Below are 20,470 nucleotides of genomic sequence, written 5' to 3' on the forward strand. Positions count from 1 at the left end.
TTCTACAAATTAAGCTGTGAGCTGTGATTCCTCGACCACAACCACCATCGCCATAACTGACTGAGGAATAAGATTTAGCCCCCCCCCTAACCACAACCACAACCACCATCGCCATCACTGAAGGCGAAATAAGATTTAGCCCCACGAACCACCACCACAACCACCATCGCCACAACTGACTGCGAAATAAGATTTAGCCCCCCAACAAACACCACAACCACCATCGCCATCACTGTCGGCGAAACAAGATTTACCCCCAACCACCACCACCACCACCACTGACTCTGAAATAAGATTTACCCCCGTTATCCCCCGACAACCACCACCATCGCCTCCACTGACTCTGAAATAAGATTTACCCCCGTTATCCCCCGACAACCACCACCATCGCCTCCACTGACTCTGGAATAGGATTTATCTCCCGCCCCCGCGAAAATTGGCTATGGAATAGAATCCTGTCACCCCCAACTCACACTCAAGAGTAGATTTTCCGAGTGAGAAATCCTACTCTAAAGTATAACTGCTCATCCGAGTCAGTTTTCCCCTGCTCTAGTAGAGACCCGACCTCTGTATTTTAAACATGGTATATTTCTGATTACAATATAGCGGGAAAATAGCTGAACAATGAACCAATATGTGTCATATTTATAAATCAGCATTATACATATTAATCAATAATTATTATTTCCACTTCATTTTATTCAGAGCTGGCATTTGTCATAATTAATTCCAGGCATTCATTGAATTCAATATATGAATATCCAATAATTGAATTAAAGGGCACAGGTATTGAATTAAAGATGTGCTGAATTCAATTAAAGATGCAAAATGTATTGTCCTCTTTCAATGAAATTTGATCTCGGTAATTACATTAATGATATAACTGATTTAATCATTGAGCAAAATAATTATATTAGATTAACAAATCATTCATTGATTACTCCAATTGACAAATTGATGTATCTTTATTTGATTAATTAATCATTACACGCTATGACTGAATCATTGATAGAAATAATTTTTATTGAAAAAAGTATTCATTGAATTACTGTGTCCAATAAAAGAACTAATGATCTATTAATGATCTAAAAAAAACAACATATTTTATCGGCTGGGAATTCCGACGGAAATGAAAGGAAGATGACTAATTTCATTCATAAAGAACTAATATTCCGTATTTTTAAAAATGAAATTTGTTTCTTAATTCAATATTGTTATGATAATGAGTTATAGCATTTTTTTTTCCATATTATTACAGGCCGCCAAAAAAAAACCCCGGCCCGTTCTTTGATATACATTTAAAAATTTACTCTCTGTTTCTGCGGGATGAAAATGTTTTCTGTGGGATTTATTGATAAGTTATTCTTGATGTTAAAGCAATATCTGATTCATCTGACTAACATTCAAATATTAAAAACCAGTAGCATTAATGTTAAGGTGTGTTAAAATGTTACGATAATTTTGTATAGAGAATCCACAACGAACCTACATGTCACAACAGAGTCAATGTAAATTCAAAGCTGTCTCCATCCTCCTCTAAAGCGTGGTGTGGTTTATCACGATAAGGATTTGAATTACAAGGCAGGAATGATTACTGGGTTAATGTAACTAACCAATCAAATGATAATGAATAGAGGGAAGTTTATATTATTCACAACTATTTTTTTCGCGAGATTCTTGTAATTTGTAAACAACTATTCGGAAGTGATTGGAGTTTTTTAAATCCATTTAACAGTGTGTATCGGGAACGGCCTTTTGTGGCCTATTTGACGCTTGCGTCAATACATTTTCTTGTTAACTTTGTTACGTACATGCCTATTTTGAACCCATTTTACGCCTTTCTTGTTTTTTTTTTTATAGGATTGAACTTTTTAAAAAGAATTTATCGACAATTCTACACTTCTATGTTACGTTTGTGACTTAAATGTCCAGAGTTTACACATCGATAGATTCTTCAAAACAAATGTTTGATTCTTATAATTCCAATTTGTTCCCTGTATTATCAATTTCAAAAATTTGAATAGTTTCCCTGCACTATGTTATTTGTTTTCAGTCGCGTATGTATACATAGCGTTTTTGGATTTATTGATGTGTAAATTTTCATTTAGCTTCATTTTTGTCCAATCAAAGCAACCGTAATAAATAACATTGGAATTATAATGCTTTATTGCGTAAAAGATCTCGTATTTGCATTGTCTTGGGAAGCGCGGAGTCATGCCACGAGTTGTCACTAGGACGCACACTAATAGACGTTTTGGGTACACATTAGTATGCACGAATTCACGATAAAATTTCAGAAGTAGTCACATCGATATTTTCAGTACTATTGATCAAGATTTCCCAATCGTAGTTAGGAATTAGACACTTTTCACAATTTATCGAAGTCCGCATCATTGTATGCTCAAATATGATATTTATTGCTTTATATTTACATTCTACTTTCATTTTGGTTGGAATTCTCAGTCGTTAAAATAGGCGTACTATATCCAATCAAAATTCATACGTATATTATTCACATCTGCATCGCAGTCATGGGGAAATGGCTATCATTACAATTGGGAAAGATATCACGAACAAAGACATTAAAAATGTGAATTTCATATATTTATGGAATAACTAAAATATGTACATTGACGTCACCAACTATTATGATATTATCTAACATGTATGCACCATGAAAGATTAATCCAAACCGTACCGTCGTTAAAAATTTGCTGTGGTAGCTAACTAAGAGTTTATTTTTTTATGGTATCACTTATGCTCTTAATTGTTTACAAATCGAACATAATGCTTCTGTCTTACCAAATAGTGCAGTTATATAAATTATATTTTGCAAAGAGTCTCCATGAAACTGCTCAGTCTTGTGGATAACTGATCATATAACTTTAGGTATGCCATTGTCAATTTCCAATGTGTGTTTATTTAAAGTAATGCAATTCCGACGCTCTAGAATTATAGGTTAAATCATATATTTGATTGTTGATTCTTCAAGTACTATGTATTATTAACAAATAAATATATTTGATGGCTAACAAGATTTTTCACAATAACTATTGAATAAGACTCTAACAAAATGTTCCTGTCATGCATAAATCTTGTCAATTTCCAGTGTGTGTTTATCTATGTAATTCCACCCCCTAGAATTATAGTTTCAATCATATATTTGATTATTGATTCGTAAAATACTATGTATTATTAACAAATACAAATCTTAAAATAAGTATGTTGCAATACTAATAATTTTTTTTATCAATTACATGTAGCACATATGCTAACATGTTCAGAAAATTGCAATTGTCCTTAAAGAACATTATTAAATTGTAACAAAAACTGGTTATAATGATATAATAGTATTCATAACAGTTTAATGAAACTGTTTCTTTACAAAAATATACAAAATGTAGGTGAAAAATAAAATAAATCTATCGCATAATAAACTTGACAAATGATTTAATAAAAACAGTTTTATTGCCCTTGAATTCAATATTTTGAAACATATAATTGATTATTTATATATAACTCAGACGTTTGAAATGTTTCATGGTTAACAAGATTTTTTACAATAACTATTGAAAAAGACTCCAACAAAATGTTCCTGTCATGCAGAAATCTTATTAAATCATTGACTTTGCAAAATCTTATGACGTCACAGGGGGGATAGAACTACCTTAAGTGGAGTCTTCGAAAGTCGGACTCGTCTTTGCCTTAAAATCTTGTCCTTTCTCGTCAAACTCTCGCAAATATTTAGTGATATATGTGAAATTTCAACATTGTTAAAGGTTTCTTCATACTTAATGATTTGAAGATGAAGTCTGTGGTTTTCATCTTTTAGCTTCTCAACTTCCCGTTGTAAGTCTGCTATTTCTACGTTTGTTTTCTGACTTGCAGTTTCAATGCTTTGTTTCATTGTGATCATATCCTTCATCAAATCGTACACATTTTTCACGAGGCCTATTCTGATAATGGTTTCTTGGTTCAAAAGTTGCTTGAATGGGGTCCCTTTTTTAGAATCAAGGTCATTCGTATCCAGCTGAGTAACATTCGGACCACTGTCGCCAGTGAGTATTGAAAGGCCGTGAATAGGTACCGCACACAGCAGCAGGAACGCCAAACCAAGAAAGTCCTTCATTTTGAAAATCAAGAAATGAAATGCAGAACGGGATCAGATCTTTGAATCTTTTATTTATCCGATTCGCATTTTGATGCTTTCCCCAAGAAAATGATGCAACAGTAACACATTATTTAACTGATAATCTACATTTTAGGGAACTTTTTGAAATACCTTTCTGAAAAATGATATAGGAGTATCTACATTTTGTACTGATAATTTCCTCATTCGAATGGCCATGACGCACAATCTCAGTGGGTTTTCATTTACTGAATCCGATATTTCTACTTCAAACTTCAATTTACGTAAGCATAAGATCTAAAACTTGATGAAAAATAAAGATAATTCAAAAGCTTGCATTGAACAGGTGATCTTGCATGTTGATTCCATCTTTACACTTCATGATTTAGTATTATAGGTAATTTGAAAAAAAAAGATTATCGAGTCAAAAGTCATAAATATTTTTACGTAAAGCAGTAAAATATTATCCTCGTCATCGACGAAATATTCACATTACCTTGATGTTATTTCAAAATCATGAAAGGATTGGGGGGGGGGGGGTGGGTTAGAAAACTAACATTCTCATACGAGAATAGCAATGGAGCAATATACAATATATATATAAAGCACAGAAATAGCAATTGACTCTTAAATGAACATAACTGCCCTAAGTGAAGAACTATTTAACATTAAGCAGAAAAAATTTCACTTTATTTGGATACTCGCTTCCGCCCCTACCCGGGGTTGAACTCGCGACCTGCGGAACCAAATCTCCCAGCGGCATGTAACCAGCGGGTATTAGCAAGGTTAAAGTTTTCAAAAAGTAGGTCAAACGCAAAGGTCAAGGTCTCAGAGTCAAACAATGTTAGTATCCACGAAAAGATCTTGTCACAAGAAATACTCATGTGAAATATCAAAGTTGTAGCACTTACTGTTCAAAAGTTATTAACAAGGTTAAAGTTTCAGACAGATTGACAGAATTACAGAATGACAGACAGGACAAATACAATATCCCCCCCCCCTCCGATCTTCGATCTAGGGGCATAAAAAGATATGCTTTAAGTTTGTTTTTAAAACCAGCTAATGAACCCTCGACACAAAGATCCAACGGGAAGCAGTTCGACAGAGTTGATGAAGAAACATCAAACCGTCTTTCATCTTACAGTTTAGTACGAGCGCGTGGCTTTCGAATGAATAACGAATCCGCAGAACGAAGTGTTCGATGTGGATGGTAGACTTGAATTTCTTCCTGGATGCATGCTGGAGCTAATCCATGTATACCGTTGAAAGTATACAATAAGATGTTATACTTTGTTCGCTATGTCACAAATAACCAGTGAAGCGATGAGAGAATTGGTGTAATATGCTCATGTTTCCGTGAACGTGTCATGAGCCTGGCAGCAGTGTTTTGAACTTTCTGTAACTTCTGTAAGGATGTTGAATTAACATTATAAAGAAGTGCATTTCTATAATCAAGACGGATGTAATCAGTATTCTAACAAGTGTCCTGCACGCATCCTTCGTTATAAGAGATCTAATTCTACCGATATTACGAAGTTGGAAATAACATGATTTTGTCAATGCACTTGCTTGACACTCCATTCGTAGTGTTTTGTCAAAAAAGATCTCAAGATTTTTGACGCATAAAGCACTAGTGACGACAGATCCACAGAAAGCCAGTTGATATACTGAAAATTCACTAGCTTTACGTTTTGGTGTAAAGATGATAAGTTGTGTCATTTCCTTATTAAGCTTGAGTATGTTGTTATGCATCCAGTTGTCAATATCAGAAAGTCTGTCTGCAATGCTGCCCGAGCTGTCGTTTGGATTTATAATCAAGTATGAGTGTCATCCGCATAGCAATGACAACACATGTTATGCCTCCGGTAAATTTCTCCGATTAGTTCGGAGAACATACAATATAGACGAGGTCCTAATACAGAACGCTGTGGAACACCAATGTAGAATATGAACACTTTGGATACTGTAGATGCAACAGCAATTTGTTGACTTCGACCAGAGATAAAAGATTTGATTCATGACAAAGCCAATTCCGTGATACCAAAAGCATACTCCATATGCCTGTTCAGAATGTTATGGTCTATGACGTCGAATGCGACTGAAAGATCAAGCATCACGAGTGCAATACATGGATTCCGGTCCAATGCTGAGGTAATATCACGATGAACCCGTAATACAGCCGTTTCTGTGGAGTGACAATTGCGGTAGGCAGATTGCACCGGGTCGTGAAGCTCGTGAGCGTTCAAATGTTTTCAAGTCGAGCTGTCATTGATTTTTCCAATATTTTAAATAGAAAAGGTAAGTTTGATACAGGTCTGTAAGTTTTGAATTCATTCTTGTCAAGTCTCAATTTTTCTATTCTCTCATTTATTTGTCTGTGAATATGTTTTATACAAGACCACAATGTAAACTAGTCAATTGTACTAATTGTGCTATCCTGTCTAAATGAAGAATTTTTTTATTGATATACTTGTCGCTTAATGAATGGTTGTACTATAGTTTTTTTAAAATCCGATGACACGTTCGATTTCACGAAAGATTTGTTTACAATTTTAGTACTGATTGGGGAAACACACTCCAAATATTGTTTTAAAACTTTCATGGATATTGGGTCTCATTCGCAGGACTTTGCTGGCGCACCACTGATAATATCACGCACCTCAGAAAGCGACACTGGCTCAAACACTCCCAAAGGAATACAATCAAACTTAATGTCAGCGCAAAGAACTACTTCCATAGAAGGGCACATGCTCGAGGAACATAGACTGTCTCTAATTTTCAGAATTTTTTCAATAAGGTGTTCATAAAAATTTGGATGCAAGATCGAGTTTTTTTTTTATCACAAACAGGTGAAACTGACACATTTGTATTTCCCGTGATATTTTTTGTAAGTTTGAATGGTTGTTTTGAGTCGCTGCCTAATTCCTGAATTTTCTTATTGTAGTACTGCGTTTTACAATGTAGCAAGAGTTTACTAACCTGCATATATTTCTCCTTGAATTCTCACCTGTGATTAGTAACTAATCAGGAATTAACACCAGACTGTCTAGATATTTGGTCCATTCTTCAAAGAAAACTGAATTCCGGAGATTGTTCCATCTTGATGGCGATGGGCGATAAATGATACAAAGACGAACAAAGTTGTTTTTCACATCAACAAAACACTCTAGATGTTCAAAATCTGTGAACTTGGCATCTTTGTTAACAGGCCTCACACGGATCTGCTTTGTGTGGAAAATTGCTAGACCCCGGCCTCTATGTTCTAGTCTTAGTTTGTGAATGACATCATACCCATCTGGTGTAAGTTCGAACAAAACGGAATTATTTGTATCAGATTCTAACTATGTTTCAGTTAGCACCATGAGATCCATGTTATTGGACTGTATATAATCGTTGATGGACAATGATTTATTTCTCCTGGATCTACAATCTAAAGTACACAATGAGACAGTTCCAGATTTGTTAACGTTTGAAATGTCACCTGTGTGAATTTTATGTAAGTTAAGAACACTTTGACTAATTTGTTTATCGATTTTCTTTGCCCGGTGTTGTATCCATATTGGAATTGGAATAGCATCACATGGCTCATCAGTACCTGTTACAGCAGATATAAGAGTGTTGAGTGTGTCACTCGTAATACAAACCAAATTATTAGTATTCAATCCGAATTCTTGTTGTTCAATATATCTTAATTGCCTACCACACACTGTGCAGATATGTCTGATGAACCTGCGTCCAGCTTTTATGCCTTTTCGCACACGAAAATATTTCGTACGACTCGCTAGATGTAGGTTAATTGGTGTTACAAAACACATCGTACAGCTAAATATCTCATGTACGAAAATTCAGGGAAGAATCTATATTAAAACTGAAGACAAAAGAAAGACAATTTGTACAAGTAAAAGCCATGGAACGACTCCTCAATAAAAGTCAACAAGGAGAAAAACAATTTGTAGAAGTAAAAGCCAAGTACAAGTTGTAATACAAGAGCTCAACACATTTTAAAACTAGAATTTGAGTAATTAAAGAGAAACTGTGTTAAATAGTGAGAAGTGGAGCTATTATTACATAGCGCTAACACATTCACAATTAGTGTTATACATATAGACATGAGATGCTTACTCTTCCTAGGTACCTGATCCCACCTCTGATATACACAGGGGTCGTGCTCCCCAGCTCTCTATTTTGTATTACTTATAGGAGATTGACAACTATTCGTCATCTTCACGTTTCATACATATACAACCAAACCGAATATTTTTTATGTAACATAATTTATTGAGTATACAGGAAAAATAAAGATCTTTGTATAATAAAAGAGGAAAAAATTAAGACCAATGGTCGAGTGTCTGTGCTTTATGCTGGAGGCATCGGTTGTTTTTAAGTTCCTAATAGTGTGATTTACACATTGTAATCACTCAAAACACACAGTCACTTTTACCCTACCTTTGTACAAAGAATGAACTCCTCACGAAAGGTGAAGATATCGAATAGGGATCAATCTCATAACTTCCCAAAACAATACATATCAGATAGATGGGGAAGCACAGACCCATGGACACACCAGAGGTTGGATCAGGTGCCTAGGAGGAGTAAACATCCCCTGTCGACCGGTCACACCCGCCGTGAGCCCTTTATCTTGATCAGATAAACGGAGTTATCCGTAGTCAAAATCAATTTGCCAACAAAGGTCTAACAATCGGTATGAAATACGTCAGACAGCATTTGACCCAATGATAGGTTGTATTGGCAAACTAGATTGTTATAACGACCATAGAATTTGCAAAATGCTGACTTTAAACGAGATATTTGAAACTCCTTCACTACGTCTTTTCATCGGTTCCAAACTGGTTTTTTTTTTTAGAAGTGAACTTGATCTTTATGATCATGGCCGTAAACAACTGTTGTGTTAAATATGAGCTTTTATTGTCTTTTTATTTCAAAGTTATAGCTTTATGCTGTTTGGAAAACACCTAGCATAACCAAGTACACACAAATAACATTTGGATTAGTCCTTTATTGTAAGCTGTGGGTATGAGTGTGTGTGTGTGTGTGTGTGTGTGTGTGTGTAGGCGCGGTAAAGTGCTGAAACAAATACAAATAACACATACATATGACATGAAAGAAAATAGCACATATATATAACAAACATAGATACCTTCAAACATGATGTATACATAATTTTATATATAATCAACACAAGAAAAATACTTTTAATGATATGACATGACAACATACCAAAAAAAAACATGTACCCAGTTCGAAAACTTTAACCCGACAGAAATTAACGTGTCGGGTCTAAATAGGATAATAAACCAAAAATAGAAATGTAGAATTTACAATTTGACTTTAGAGTTATGTATTAAAGTTAATGAGTTAACTAAATAATAAAACTATACAAAATAGAGTAAAGGATGTTTTGATTTATAAAATGGATAACAAGAGAAAACATGGCGACTTACAATACTGTACAATTGTAAATGCTTGGGTGCATGACATATAGTTTATAAACATGGCATAACTTAAATGCCACATAGATAGAATATCTAATATATGTAAATACATAATAATACTTACAATTTGAGGGGACAGGGATGTAACATGAGAAAGTCTACTGACGTTTGTAGCATGCAATAGGGCACCACGCACTGTAAACATGACTTAAAAATGAAGAGTTCCGCAAAGGAGAGAAAACTCTGAATAATCAAAATGAAAAACAAAACAAGGACAAAGAAAGATAACTCTAGGTTCCATCACAAGCTTAGAAAAATATTGATTGTTTTGTTTTGGTTCGAATATATTTTATCATGATACAATTACAAAAGGATCGGACACAAGTTCTAAAATGTATGGTCACCATCTCCCTGAACACATGGCAACGGCATCAATACGTGTATATGTAGTTCATGATATGCAGCTGATAAAGCTTGCAACAACATTGTCTTTGTTTGTAAGGCGTATCATTTCATCTGTATTTTGAATGAACTTGGCATTAATTCCACTTTTGGTAATCGTACTTATACTCCAACATTTCTTTCAAAAGTCGAAATTCTTCAAAACAATGCTTCAATTTTAGACACATTTAATATCCCAGTCAATGGGTCGGATGAATATGAGTTACCTATACTGGGTTTCTAAACTTCATAAACACCCTTACAAACAAAGATACATTGCTGGGTCCAATAAATGTTTTACCAAGACCCCATCTTCGCTCCTCACGAAAATATCAACAATTGTGAAGGAGAAACTTCATGCGTACTGTATGACTACATAATTATGCCAGAAGTGGTGTAAGACAAATGTGGATTCTAACAAATTCTAAAGAACTTTGATCAATTTGAAATTGCAAAACTTTTCTCAAATCAACAACATCAAAACGTATGACTTTTCAACACTTTACACGGCCATTCCTTACGATAAATTAAAAAAAACTTCTAAAGATCATAGACGGTTGCTTTCTCAACAAAAATAAAAAACCCAAATATTTCTATCTAGTGATCCGTCATCCATAATTACTTTGTTAGACGCCACTTTGATTCCACAATCAAGTACTCTGTAGATGAAATGGAAAATATGCTGCAGTTTCTCATTGACAATATCTTCGTGTTCTTTTGTGATAAGGTCTTCCAACAGTCTGTTTGAATCCCGATGGGCACGAATTGTGCTCATTTGTAAGCTGACCTGTTTTTATATTGCTTTGAGGCATAATTTATTAAAAAAAACTACGTGAGAGGGAAATATTTCTTGCTGTAGCCTTCAATTCGACATTTAGATGTATCGACAATTTATTATCTATTAACAATAATAACTTTCATTCATATGTCAATTCTATATATCCCAGTGAACTTGAAATAAAAGACACCACAGAGTCATCCACTTCTGCCTCATAATTTTATATTTTATTGAAAGTAGATATTAACGACAAACTACAACTCGACTTTATGACAAACGGAATAATTTAAGCTTCTCTATCGTCAACTTTCCATATGTATGTAGCAATATTCCATTATCACCTGCATATGGTGAATTATATATCTCAACTGATTCGATACGCGAGCCCTTGTTCTGCTTATTGTGTGTTTTTAAATCGAAGCAGGCCATTGACAAACAATTTGATGGTGCAGGGGTTCCAACAGTCTTGATTACATGTCATCATATCAATCAATGAGTACATTATAATAATGTTATATCACAATTATTCACAGGCAGGATCATTCAGCAAACAAGAATCAGAATCCTAACTTTCAAAACAGGAGATCATATACATGTACTAATACTATCAGATTCTCAGCATTTTTATCAAGGACGATATAAATGCTGGTTTTCATTTACAAATTCCGAATAAATTGTGTACAGACAAAACATTTACCAGGAGCATGACCTAGATCATTAGGAATAAGAAAATTAAGAATGTGTGTGACTCTAGTTCAAATGAGGATCTAACTTCCATGACACATTACCCAGTGTAATAGACCATTCAGCAGATTATGAAGGTCACAGAGGTGCTCAAACGAGCTGACTGTGAGCATCTTCAAGGTTCACAAACACAGCAGGTCTTCCACTGATGAGGTTTTAGAGAACTCCTCCAAACATTTATTACCGTTCATGTACTGTGCAACACTTTCATCCACGTCTTCTTGAAGGAGATCTGTTCTGAATTGCTGTAGACCTTTACTCCTACCCACTGCAGGCTTGTGGGATCAAATAGATAGTTCAAATACTCCATGTGAAATGGGCTCTTTCATGTTACTCCCAGCTAACAAAAGTTCAAAAAGACTCTGAACGAATGGACATTTTATATTGTCCTCAATGAAGTCCAGATGGACCGTTCAATAATGCACCTAATCAAATGTGTTTTTAGATTATGAAATAATAAACTAAAGGGAGCTATATTTTCCTTAGTCACCATCAAAGGAATCTGATTAGAATAAGATCCACTTTGGTAGTAGCATGGTCTACACCATGATAGCAACATAATTATTACTGAAGGAAAATCTGATTTTAACTAGATTGCCAACATATTGTATCCTTTTCTATATTGAATAAAATATTTACAAACAAATAATGTATTAATTACCTGTGAGGCCAACCATTGCACAGTCTTCTGCCGATACCAAAATCTTATAATTCCCTGCTATTAGGTCTGAAATTTTAAGATTCGTGGGCCACATCACTCACCTGAGTCACCTCAGCCCTGCTGTTGTTCAGCTGTTGTAACTTTTCTTTCAATCTTTATTCCTTTGGGAAATTTTGACCCCATAATGTAGCCTCAACCTAACTCCAAGGGTCACGACATAACAAAACTTTAAATTCACACAACATGGTTAAGCCGAAACACCTTTTGGCAAGTATGATCTTGTTGTTCCAGAGAAACATGGTATGAAATGAAAAGTTTAGCCATAAGAAATATATATACAAAAATATCAAATGAAAATTCATCGATAATGGGGACATAAAAAGCCTTGTATCCACACAGCCTTAGAAGATCTGAATTGCGACCATGCTACCCTTGAGAAAAGGATTATTTTTATGAATGTTCCTATATAAAACTTTGATCTCCTATTGAGGACCCATCCTACCCTAGGACCTCTGAAATAACAAACTTGAAGTTCAATTACCACTAGATGATTGCATATTGATATGACTAATCACAGCCCTGTTGTAATTGAGACGAAGATTTTTAAAGGTGTTTTCCTATAGATTCTTATGTATGCTGTTATTGTGGTACCCGGCTGCCGGGGCATGGTTTGAATAACCTCGAGTTTGTTCTACGTGGGGATGCTTGGAAATTGATATGATCAATGCATGTACACTATCACATTACGAACTAATATATGTCATATATAAGAGATATATCGATGACGTTTTGTCTATTAACAATAATAACTTTCATTCATATGTCGATTTGATATATCTCTGTGAGCTCGAAATAAAGGACACGACAGAGTCGTCCACCTCTGCTTCATATTTTGATATTTTATTGAAAGTAGACATTAACGGGAAACTGACAACTCAACTGTATGACGAACGGGATGATTTCAGCTACTCTATCGTCAACTTCCATATTTATGTAGCAATATTCCATTGTCACCTGCATATGGTGCAAGAGCTTGTTCTGCGTATAGTCAGTTTTTAAATCGAGGCAAGCTACTGGCAAACAAGTTGATGGTACAGGTATTTCAACAGTCTCGATTGAAGTCAGCATTTCGCAAATTCTGTAGTCGTTATAACGATCTAGTTCGTCAATACAACCTCTCATTGGGTCAAATGCTGTCTGACGTGTTTCGTACCGATTGTTAAGCCGTTCTTGGCACACTGACAGGGGATGCTTACTCCTCCTAGGCACCTGATCCCACCTCTGGTATGTCTAGGGATCCGTGTTTGCCCAACTATCTATTTTGTATTGCTTGTAGGAGTTATGAGATTGATCACTGTTCGTTATCTTCACCTTTCGTGTACATGAGGGACCAATGAACGGAACATGTTAAATTTATCGAATCCTTATCTCTAATGACTAAATGTAATATTTCTCTTAAAAGACGTTTCCTCACATGTGATTCAATCTTTTGAAATATGAATTTTGTGTAAATCAACTTATTCGAATATACACAAAATAAAAAAAATATAATGTATGTAGCATATCGGGGGCTGCACCTTTTTCCGACAATGTACCTTTTCCATTAATCTTACATGCAAAGTTGGTTTTTCTTACGAGCAAAGTTTAATCTATTGGCTGCCCCCTTTTTAATTGCATTACTGAATTGTAAAACAGCCGATGTATTGAATTGTAGGATCGACCTTTGACACCCCCGTCCTTCCTAACGATTTAAAGCATTCGATTTTGTTATGTTTGTGTGCTTGTATTTTGTTTGTCAAGAAGTTTGAATCAAGTGTGACATCAACTTCTTCTCCGGCTGCCCCTTATTTGGTTTTATTTATATTATCACATGCTTTCATTGTGGGTCTATTTCCAGGTGTCTGTCGATTTTTTTTTTACAGATTACGCCTGAGATTCTGCGTATTGTATCAAAACTTGAAAAGAAATAAACATCATATACGGGCAAGAACCCTTTGCCCATCCGTTCAATTTAATTGTCTTTAAAATCAAAGAAACCAAACCTTTTAAAACTCAGCATAGATAATTTGGTACCGTAAACTTTACTATACTCTGTTTATAGCATACGTACGCATCCATAAGCACGCCCCCAACTTCCGGCGTAAGGACGGTAACTGCTAAAATATAGATCATTGGTACATTTTATATTTTCAACTGCAAATGTAGATGTAAAACCGATCTTATTGTAAATATTTTTGATGTTATCAAGGTTTTGATTTCAAACACATTATAACCATTTTAATAACATGTCTTACAAATATCAATCTGGGTTTCATGAGAAAGGTGAAAATACCGGACACTGATTATTTTCATAACTCCCAAAAGCAATACAAAATAGAGAGTTGGGCAGATATACCAGAGTTGGGATCAGTCCACTCCACTGTCTCTCAATCAATTGAAACAAATATTAACGTTCTGAAATTTGTTGATAAGAGTTAATCGTTTTGTGATTTGTCTAAGATTTGTGATTTTGTTTGGCAAAAAGATATATATATGCCAGACATGTATTATCTAACAAGATATTTACCGGTAGTATGGACAAACTTCAAATTGTGAACAACCATGTTCTACTATAGAGTGACGCTTCTCTCAGCAAAAGGAAAATGATTCACACATTTATCAAATACAGTAATCGATTTAATCTATAATCTAGTAATGTATATGTACATCAAGCTACCAAGTACATTTAAAATTTTGCTAGATGCCATATCCAATCTTGATTATTTCATAGCATATTTGTATTTCTGTGCTCGTGTTACCATTTATCAAAAATGAAGGTATCGAACAGTAATCAATCTCACAATTCCTATAAGCAATACAAAATAGAGAGTTGGTCAAACACGGACCCCTGGATATACAAGAAGTGAGATCAGGTCCCTAGGAGAAGTAAGCATCCTCTGTCGACCGGTAACACCCGCCGTGAGCCCTATATCTTGATCGGGTAAACGGAGTTACTGCAGTCAAAATCAGTGTGCCAAGAACAGCCTAACAATCGGTATGAAACACGTCAGACAGCATTTGACCCAATGGTAGGTTGTATTGGCAAACTAGATCGTTATAACGACCATTTGCGAAATGCTGACTTTAAACGAGGCTGTTGTATTATAAAGCGTAAACTTACCCAAACCAGGTTATACTCGTATAACTTGCCCCAGAATTAAAGCCATTCTTTAAATATAAGAAACTACTGAATAGTACTGTAGCTTGTTAATGATTTGCTTCCCAGATTGTAGCAATAATTCACACAAATGGGAATGAAGGAGGACGGTCAGCATTCATGCCTTGTTATGTATGTGTGTGTAAACTTTGATGTCTGAAAATGGTTTCTTAGATACAGATTTTATGGAGGAATCAAACTGGAGGTAGAAAATGCTTGCAAATTTATTGCTTCATTGTGAGGTGTTTACAGTAAAACTTGCTTGTGAGGAACCTGCTTATGACCATTATAGAGACATGTGCACACTTGGATAGTCACTTAAAGACCCAACTTTAAGTTAACACCCCCAAATTGTTAGCCGTCTGTCAATGAAACATTTAACAATAGATCTTAGGTGGAGTGACACCTGTAAAAACTGTGGTCTGGAGGAACCCCAGAGATGTGTTTTGATAACAATAACAGGCATTCTTTAGATCTTGAGGAAGCCCAGTATACCTGAGTTTTGATAGCATTGACCAGTCCACAACTGCTATTTTCTCGTAATTCAATTACTTTTTAAAAGACCTCTGAACAACGAAATTTTAATATAATTGTAATTTTCCCCATCTATATACATGTATTATAAATTACACAATCAGAAATCAAGCAATAATTTGCCCATTAATTTCTAAAACTTGTAACTTATTGAAATAATTTATATTATCAATTCATGATAGTTCTATATTTATAAAAGAAAGTATTCATTGAGACAATGACTGAGAGTAAAAGAAAGAGGGTTGGTGTAGACTGTGTGTCATCTAGCCATAAGGATACAACCATTATACAAACACCATGACCACAGGAACACTGCAGACAGCCCTGAGACCCTTCCTGTGTGCAAAAGTATACACAGCACCCTGATCTCTTGGCCAGGTAAATTCCAGGTAAATAACAACGACCATAGATGAGCTCCGCCCACATCCAGTGATCCGTGAAGAAATCGTACAGTATTTTATTTGGGTCTTTAACATACAAATAGGATTTGACTTTATACAATGGATCAATGAATAGGGTTTAATTGATTAATTTTTTATCTAAAAGACTTGATCCAAAATGAACCCATAAAGGAATCAGGAGTCACATAACATGTTTTTGATTTTGTGGATGTTTCAGGATAACCTGCGATGTCGATAAATGTTTTGAAATTTAAAAGTTGTTGCTTTTATAATATTTGAAACAACATTTTTAGACTATGGAGGTTGTCCTGCATCATTCACGAAAAGAAGAACTTTATTCATATTCTACTACGGCTCAGAAATGTACAGCCGATTGTTTACTTATACTGTTACAAATTAGGTCAACATGACAATAACAGTTTTCGAAAAGGAGTAGGTCTACTTTTTTCTAACGAAAAAGATCAGATGGTAGGGTATGCTAGATCTATTTTGAAAAATATTTCAAGTATTTAGATTTATGTTGACGGATTATATCATCTTCTTTGAATATGCAGTGCAAGAAAACTAAACATACATGTAAGAGGGTTAACTTGTCTATCCATCGCCATGTTTTTGTACATTTGTATCGATCTCAAAATACAGACGATTGATTTAGAATGAATGACAAATATTCTTCAGTCATATGAATTTTCTTTATACATATATTGATATATTTTTATGTTTATAAAATTGATTAATCAGCTATTGGCTTTATTGTTATCAATGTTCTTAATCGATTATTACGTATGCAGGTATATCACAGAATAATGACCGCGGCATTCCTTTGACCTTTGTAATAACCGTGGTAGAATAATCCATTAAGACATGGGCTGTGTCCCATTTTGTTACTACTTATACAACGTCACCACGTGTCAGGTTAACACAGGTCTCGAACTTATTCCATACCTAGAGAAAATTTTAAGAATATAATCTTTGCCTACCTATATAGATCTACTGTGTTGTTAGCATTTATTTTCTAAAGCTGAGTTGTCTAAGATTTATTTGTAATTCACATCCGTGTGTTTTAATATGTATGCACCGTATATCATTGTTCATATAAGGAGACATGTAAAGTACCAAAAAAACCTACATGTGTATTTTCATATATATCGATGAAAATACCGAGAGCACAATGGCAATTAATGATGGGATTTAAAATCAGTTAATGCATATTGAAGTCCAAGTCACTCTAGAGTTGCATGTGCTCTTTCGTCCGTAAGGTTATTATTAGTATCAGGTCGATAACTAACAGCGTAACGAATTTATCTCGTCGAAGACCTCTAACTGTATATGTGGGGGTCTATATCATACAACTTATCGCTTCGCCAATTTTGTCACGGCTGCAGGTCGAACCCGACAATAAATTACTCGCCCAATACGGATTTTTCTCGCATGATACGTTTTTTCAAGGCGTCATTAGATTTCAACAATTTTGTCTGAGGCGTGATAAAAAGAATTATAAGCAAGTTTTAATGAGCTAACTTAAAATCTGGAGGAATTTGATATTGCTTATAGGAGTCATGAGATTTCACTGTTCGTTATCTTCACCTTTCATATTGAAGTTTATTCTTCTACTATAGTTTTTAGAGACGACATAATGTTTGCAGCATTCTTTATAAGTCAAAGATATGTGGAAAATCAGTATTTGACAACAAATAATTTGCATGTATTAAATACATAGTTTCGTATCACAAACATTTACTTTGAGAAATAAGTGAAAGGGAAGATAACGAACAGTGATCAATCTCATAACTCCTACAAGCAATACAAAATAGATAGTTGGACAAACACGGACCCCCTGGCACACCAGAGGTGGGATCAGGTGCCTAGGAAGAGAAATCATCCCCTGTCGACCGGTCACACTCGTCGTGAGCCCGATATCCTGTTCAGGTAAACGGAGTTATCCGCAGTCAAAATCAGTGTGCCAAGAACGGCTGAACAATCGGTATGAAACACGTCAGACAGCATTTGACCCAATGATAGGTTGTATTGACGACCTAGATCATTATAACGACCATAGAATTTGCGAAATGCTGACTTCAATCGAGACTGTTGAAACCCCTGTACCATCAACTTGTTTGTCAGTAGCTTACCTCGATTATGTAATGTTGATATAATCTAAATATGTTCACAATAATGATGTGTAATAAAGTTTTGGAAGATGCTGAACAAGTTTGTCTTTTGATGTTAGTGATGTACAACTGTTGGGGTGTTTGTTATTCGGTGTTACTCTGTTATATTCTTGTCCCTAAGAATATGTAGGGGAATCAATAGAAAAAATACCGATGTTGATCTGCAAATCCTCTATAGACATGGCAGCAAACGTTACTAGAGCGTGTATGTGTGATATTATGAACGTTTCATGTCTTTTGCTCCTTAAAGAGGTTCGCACCTGAGATTTGGAGTAATGTCAATTTTTGGGGAAGTGCACGTTTAAATTTGATTTCTACATTGAGGGAGAATTAGAAAATTAGAAAAACTGGGGTCGCAACACTTGTTATTGAGCTACAGTGTTATAAACATGATCTCTTTGCACTTAGAATTTATTCAATTAATCATGATTTGTCTGTTGGTGTCAACACAGCATTAGCAACACAAATCTACTATTACATAATTTAGATACATAAATCTAAAACATGTCTTCTAACACTACAGATAAAAAAGTTTGATACTAGTAATGGAAATGAATACTGACCTTTTTGCACTTGATATACGAAAATATTCATGATATCAAATTTGAGAATTTAAAAGGACATTTTAGGGGCGATGTCAATTTCTAAAATTTTCCATAATTTTAAAGGTATTGTCTTAAAATTTCAAATGGAACTTTAAAAAGTGGAGGTTGGAGATCAAATTTTGATACTGAATTTTTATACAAATTTCGAGTAAATTAATTCAAACTTTTTTAAAGACAACATTTGAACTAGTTCCAAGTCTCAACTACTTGTAACATAAATCATAAAACTGATATACGCCTATAAGAGATTAAAATTAGAAGATAGACTGGATGAAACAGAAACTGTAAAATTATGCAGATTTAGAACTTTTTGATTAATCAATACTTCAACTACAAATTATAGGCCCTGCCAAGCCCTTTCAAAATTTGAATTGACACACACAAAAAAAATCAACTGGACAGGGTTTAGTAATAGATGTGTGATATGTTTGCACCAATCGAATCAGTATTAAACCAGTAAATACTTAGTAGTAGCATCCTGCACAGGTGTACTCAAAAGTTCAGGAGCTAACTTCCTTAAGGAAGTAAACTAGTCAGCTTTTGAGGACAACTGCACAGAATGCTATAACTTTGTAGACACTAGTTTGTTACTGATAGCATTATTCGAATAATATTTTACATCTATTATTTTTAATCCCATTCAGTTGTAAATTTTTGTATCAATTAAATTCTTTAAAAGGTTTGACTAGGATTATATCAAGTGGCGGAAGGATTGTTCAATCAAGAAGTTCTAAATTTGCATGATTTTACAGTTGTAGTTTTATCCAATTTATTGTTATTTCTTATACATTCCGTTTTATAATTTATTTACAAGTAGCCGAGACTTGGAACTAATTCAAATATTGTAAATCATTAAATCGATTGCTATTTCTTTCCAAACAAAACACCGATTCTTAAAACATTCTAGTTTAATTTACCCGAAATTTTGTATAAAAATTCACTATCTTGGTCAATAATTAAAAAATTTGTTCTACGACCCCCATTTTTTAAAGTTCCATTGCACATTTTAAGACAATACTTTGTACTTTATGTGCAAATTTAGGTATTGACGTTACTCCTAATCTGTTCTTAAAAACTCGAAAATTCTGTATCATGAATTTTTCCGTGTTATCAATTGTAGAAAGGTTATTACTTATTTCCAATCTATTAGTATTAAACCTGTTGTATGTCTGTAATGTTAAAAGACATGATTATGGATCTATTTTATGTCATGATTGATTTGTGTTCCTTATGTCGTATTGACACCAATATACAATCAAGTTTAAACAAATAAATCTGGAGTAAATTTTAAAAGCAGAAAAGTCAAGTTTGAAACACTGTATCTCAATAACAAGCTCTATGACCCGTTTTTCTTTTC

This window comes from Ostrea edulis, chromosome 3 (genome assembly GCF_947568905.1).
Source record: "Ostrea edulis chromosome 3, xbOstEdul1.1, whole genome shotgun sequence".
NCBI lineage: Eukaryota > Metazoa > Mollusca > Bivalvia > Ostreida > Ostreidae > Ostrea > Ostrea edulis.